The sequence below is a fragment of the Tachypleus tridentatus genome, chromosome 10 (assembly GCF_004210375.1).
Source record: "Tachypleus tridentatus isolate NWPU-2018 chromosome 10, ASM421037v1, whole genome shotgun sequence".
Taxonomy (NCBI): domain Eukaryota; kingdom Metazoa; phylum Arthropoda; class Merostomata; order Xiphosura; family Limulidae; genus Tachypleus; species Tachypleus tridentatus.
In genome coordinates, this window is record NC_134834.1 from 61,440,052 (window position 1) to 61,446,339 (window position 6,288).

The 6,288-nt window shown below is 36.6% G+C and overlaps 1 long non-coding RNA gene across 2 annotated transcripts; it reads right to left on the reverse strand.

The window, feature by feature from the left end:
* Positions 1–307: 307 nt before the first annotated feature.
* Positions 308–5,119, reverse strand: LOC143228085 (uncharacterized). 2 transcript variants are annotated; one of them, XR_013015181.1, is made up of 3 exons: positions 4,998–5,119; positions 1,129–1,277; positions 308–678 (listed from the first exon to the last, which is right to left on the reverse strand). It is a non-coding gene; the product is annotated as an uncharacterized LOC143228085 (long non-coding RNA). The 2 variants fall into 2 exon arrangements; XR_013015180.1 differs by lacking the exon at positions 308–678 and adding an exon at positions 725–924.
* Positions 5,120–6,288: the final 1,169 nt, after the last annotated feature.

Sequence of the window (6,288 nt, forward strand, 5' to 3'; positions counted from 1 at the left end):
CTTCTTGGTAGATATATACACTTGTGTGTATTTTAAAAAAATGTAACTTTCCACAAAATTTTCACTTGTTTCTTCACTAACATTATGCAACACAAAAAATGCCATTTAATTTATTTTGTAATTAATGAACATATCTTTTGCAGAATACATTTACACTTTATGTTATGCACTTTAGGACGAATTTTATTGGGCTCAGTGGCTTTTGGGCTCATAAAGTCAAATGTATATTTAAAAGAATATATTTGTGATGAAAATATATTTCACAACAAACATAACATAATGCACATATGGATGGTACTTACACGAACACCTTGGGGTGTTAGATTTGGGGCATCTGGTACCTGAGGGTAGCGATTAAATGTTTCATCCACTACTTGGTTATACTGCCTTGAAGTAGGATATCTGAAAAATAGAGATTGGGCAGGCTATCAAGTACAGATGAAGACATCTGAAGAGATATACTTACACGCTTGTAATCAGAAATGGTACACATGGTATTCACTGCACAGCACTTACAAGGTAAAGCTGGAAACCTCAGTGTAGACTGCATCCAGTAAATGGAAGTAATTTTCTTTCTCAACAGGCTTTCTTTGCGACAACAGAAAAGCAGTAGATCTAGGCAGACTTGACAAATTTTCCAGCTTAAAGAGTACTGGCCAAGGCTTGAATGCTAAAATGCTGACCAAAGAAAATATCAAATAGTTCAAAACACTTACAAACTGGGGTTGATTGATTTTGAAATACCAACTAAGGCCTAATTGTCTCAAGTGAAAGATGAAACTATTTCTCCAACAAATTGAAAGATCTGTTTGACATTCATTAGAACATATCCTACCCTGATGATATGGACTGAATTTGATAAGTACTGGGACCGGGTGAAGATGCACTCTGCTTGCTTGAAGGCACCTCAGGGTTCGGTGAATTCTGGTCAAAAACACATTTTTAACGGGTCTAAATTTTTAATACAAAATTAACAACAGTAATTGTGCTATATTGAATAATGTATATTGAACAATTTTACTTCTTTTCTTCAGAATAAAATTTCTGCAGAGTGATTTCCAATGACTACATAAATGATTATAAATCACTCAAATTTAAATAGGTTGCGCATTCTTACAAACGACTTACCACAACAGCTATCTCTCCGTCAGAGGCCCCAGCATTAGAAACCAGAGAAACGAGCAACTTTGCTCGTGGTTTTGGAATGTCAGACCATTGAACATCCACCCAGTACTGCCAGTCTTCCATGTACACTTGAGCTGACAAGTTGGTAGCATCTACATCCAGATTTAGGTTGTCATAAATCTTACTAAGCAACAATCCCAGATCATCCACTGATACCACAATTTTTTTTTATTGTAGGTAATGTGGTAGGATAAAGCAATCTCTCTAAAATCTAAAAGTATGGTACTGATCAAAAATGATTTATATGTATACACATACAGAAAAGTTGTCATTGAAGAACAACAACTAAACACCAAAAAAGATATATTAAATTTCCATAAAGTTAACATCAGTAGGACTGGTATAAATCAGATAAATAAGTAATTTGGTTTTTATCCCTAACAAATAGTAGCCTTTAAAAGGTGAAAGCAAATATAAGTAGTCTGACCTCAATAGATGGTGATGATAGTGGTAATTTTGGTGCAAATATGCATGATACATATTAATATGACACAAGTTCTCTTTGTTTGAAAATTTTGATGAAATGTGTCACAAAAAGGAAGAAACAAAGTTACATAAAATATGTCAAATCTTTTGGTGAAATTTGTCACTGGAAGGTACACACCAAGTTACATAATATAGGTTAAAATATACCACTGATTACCGAATTCTGTTTAAAATCTGTCAACATTCAGTCGCCACGAATGTAGTGATGTAGGATGATCATATTTTCACCTTTGTTCACATAACAAGGCAATAGGTAATGATCATAAAAATCTGGAATGCTCAGGAGGTCGTAGCTTCTCATTGGCTCTACAATGTAAACATGAAGATGCCTGTGATAATCAACAGTTTGGTATCTGACAATACAAAAAAGGTTTTCCCCAAAGAACAAAGCAACAGATCACTGAAGAAAATTGAAGACTGTTGAATTCATAGCTACTGATAACCATTGTCCCTGTGTTGTATATGAGGCAGTTGACTGTACAACCTGATGCTTTAGTGACAAAATCGCCTTCCCCAACAAATGCACTGAAAAGGTTTCGCTCTTCTTCGAGTGAATTCACAGGCAATCTGACAGGCATCTATTCCAAGAAATCCATTGCTTTCCAAATGCGAACAGAGTTTATACTGGTGTCTCATTGCCATTGTTTTGGCTAGATTCCTCCTGTTTTTGGTACGTCTTGCAACATCAACAAAAACTATGTTTGGCCTCAAATCTAATGGTCCACACATTCCTCAGTGGACCAAATCTGCGGGTCATCTGTGGGTAATGCAAAGTAAAATGTCCCTTTGGCTTGAGAATTCTATTTGGAAATTCTTTTTTCTAAAGATAATGGAACTGCTGTATCACTTCATTTAAGAATTCAATGCTTGCATATGACATTGATGAACACATTATCAATTCTACCATATCCAGCAGAGCCAACAAAACGTCCCATTTGTTGTTGCCTTCTGGCACTGCATCACTCACCAGTAATGGAAATAATATTAAGAGACACCAAACTTCCACAACTTTTTACTTAATGTGTACAGACCCTCTCAAAATAACAAGCTCAGGCCTATTGATTTTATCAGTTCCTTTGTAGTGGAACTCCTTCACTCTGCCTGCAAGGTACTGAAGGCTGAAGTATCCAGACAAGACATACTGATCTATGAGTAAAACTAAAATTTCTGACACCAAGCCAGATTCAAAAAGGTCATGTAATATATCAGGTGGTAAAGCATTTGCCACATGAAATTGCTGCAGAACGTTCAGGGGCGATCTTTTTTTAACCCCATGTGTACAGGTTTTACAAATGCCAAATTATCTTCAAGACTGGAAATTATTGTGGTCAGTGAAATTTTCAATCATGGAATGAAAGGCAAGACTATCTTTCTTGCAAGCTTCCATCACTGCAACTACACTATTTCTGGGAACCCCATCACTGATCAATGTTCTTTTAATGGTTTGGAATAAATGTTCATCTTTGGCAGCCATAATAGAACAGGACAAATTTTAAAAAATTACTTATAATTTTGTAAGTTTTTTTTTTCATTTTCACGCAGCTGCAGAATTGTTTTAGCTAAGGTTCTTCACTTGTTTGTGACAACAACCTCCTTATTACCATCAACTGTCTCAGAACTGCCAAAAACTCGGCACATTCACCACCAGCTTCATTATTATGCATACTGGTAGTAGCAAACTATCCATGTTTTTTATTTATATGTCTTTTTAAACATCTGATGCTTTTGAATGGTCTTTCACATCCATTAACCCCACATGGGACAACAACTCCAGGCTCATGCTCATGAACCAAAAAAAATGTGAAAGAAGCTTGCTAAAATGCCTAACCTTATAATTACATTTAATGCAAGGGAAAATATTGAAAACGTCTGACTGTTCTGCCATGTTTAACTCCAAATTTTATCAAACATCACAGTGTCTATTAATAAATATCATGCAAGACATGCATCCAAATATCACGGGTTTTCATTCTGGAACGTAAAATGTATCATTTATTTAACTAAATTTAATGATAAATTTCAACAATAACAACCAGCAAATGTCGGTCGCCAGCGAACCGACGGTGTCTCCTCGGACTTGCTCTCAATCTAGCGAATAAAAACATACTTCAAAATCCAAATTCTTGCCACAAACCCCTCCCCCTCCGGGGTGGCCAAAAACATTCATTGGCCAGACCTCAACCTAACATATTCACCAAATTGAAAAGATATTCGAGAGAAATTGTGGACTGTAGATTGAACTCAAGGAAATCTCTGCAGACGCATACGCATGCTGGTGCGTGATCCATAGTATCCCCCGATTTTCGTAAGGGTATACAATTTTTATTATTTTAACTACACAACTCGGTTGCTCATGACTCGATGCAATATTCCCCGGATCCTACATTTCTCTCACCGATATAAATATGATATGGATTACGGGAGGGACCCAAAGTCTGAGAAAGTTCCCTGGGAGCAAAGAAGGGAGAGGGGTTGGGGGAATATTTTGCAGGTTCACAGGCCTTCTATTCATAGTGTACAGCCTGGCGTTGGCTCCTATCTCGCACCATTCGATTTGAAAGTATATAGTTTAAAACATTAAATACATTTTGTACCTAAAGAGAAGTTTAGATAGTTTGTAATATTAAATTAAAGAAACACACATTAAACACAATATATGTTTCACTTTTTCGCTGTTTTCAAATGATTTGACCTGCCGCACCCATTTGTAACTCCATTTTTGGCTGTGTCAGTGGATCCCGCCGTAATACACACGTCGCTTAAAGTGTGTACGCTTTAGCATTTCTAGCTCTGCTGATGTATTAAAAATAATGATTTATTATTTACGTATTATCGTATGTTATCTTTCATTATCAAAGGTCTATAAAATAAATACAGACGAGGTCCCTTTTAATGAGTATACAACTTTAATCTGTGTAGCGGTGGCCAGCCGTAACAAATCTTTTTAGCAGCGGCGTAGTTGGCGCTAAATTTAACAGAGTAGCAACATGGATCATTGCGAGCTTTTGATTCTACCACAGGATATACATTAAAGATACCAAATATGTGCATTTGTGATGTCAAGACTGGGGAATGTTTTCGATTTCATACTTGCTTCAAAGCATTAACTAAATACAAATATTCTTACTCTACTACTACTACTAAACTACAGTAGTACAGACCTACACAATGTAATGGGCAACCATTCTTGTTTACACATAATGAGTTGTACAAAACAATACGAATGGATCCACTTCAGCTAATGTAGAAAGTTAAACATTCGTATTCTTATATTGTTTTGTTAAAACATAGTATAGGAAAATAAGACATAAACAATTAATATTTACCTGGATTTCTTCTTTCCGTCATCTGCGCGGTTGCATAGCAATTGTGCAATATCAGTACAAGTTTCGGTCATTATAAATTCCATAAACGTCATATGTAATTCTCCAATGTGCGACAAAATATTGCAGTGTGTGATTTCTTCCCCCCCCCCGCCTCCTTTGTGTTTATAGTGTCATCCCTACCTTCGGCTGCCGCTAAGGAGTGGACCGTGCCGTCTTCACTCCCCCCTGTATATGTATAGTTGTATGTGAGCCCCTAAATCCCCCCCTCGACCGCCTTGAGGAATGATCAACCTCTCTCCACAAATAACACCTACGGCCCACCTTGCACAAAGAACTCCCGCCTACAGACAAACTCGACCTGGTACACCCCTCTGGAAAAGAGATAGTCTCGCTATCGCCTAATGTAGCTGCTTTCCATTTGTACTCGATTTGTGCTGCGGACCACTAGACGGATTTCACAGACGTGTAGTGTCAGCGCGAGTGTTAACCACGTGGAGAAAGCTTATTTCAGTCATAACTTAGATCAGTGGTTCCCAACCAGGGGGTGCGAGATAACATTTGTTTTGGCCATCTTCATCTTTATTCTTAAATAAATAATTTCTGTGAGGGGTGCGAGAACATATTAAAATTTTTTAGGGGTGCGGGGCATAAAAAAGGTTGGAAACCACTGACTTAGATTGTTGTGAATTGTAATAATAAATGTATTGATTATTGGATGTCATATTCGAATATTCCAACACACGCACACAACAATATAGAAACACAATTGTCAAATAAAACAGTGAAGAAATAGTAGTGGTCGATAAATAAGATTTATTTTAATAGGATTTATTTTGTGTGAAAGAAATTTATCTTCCCCCAAATAAAAGTAAATAAATAAATAAATAATTTCTTGCAAAGTTTAGCTTTGGTCACGTTGTAATTGTTGCATTTATGGAACAAAATGCATGTATACACTCATTTGCTTGAACTGTACCTTAATGCTATAAGAAACATCAAGAGTGTCAGTTCATGAGTTAAGCTGCCTATGGTGTTGGTCTTCCCGACCACAAAGTAGTCCTTAAGACTAGCATAACAGCGCTGCTATGAAGTAGTCAAGGTGACTGAGAAGTGATCAAACAGAGTGGAACATGGTAATTCTGACTGGGAAGTAGTCAAACTGCCTAATTGCTCAAATTGCCTAAAAGTCGGTCAAACTGACCAGTAATAGATCATCGTTACTACTTAATAGTCAATTTCATATCCACGACTACAAAATCATAGTCATCTTGCTTATTGATACATTTTAGAT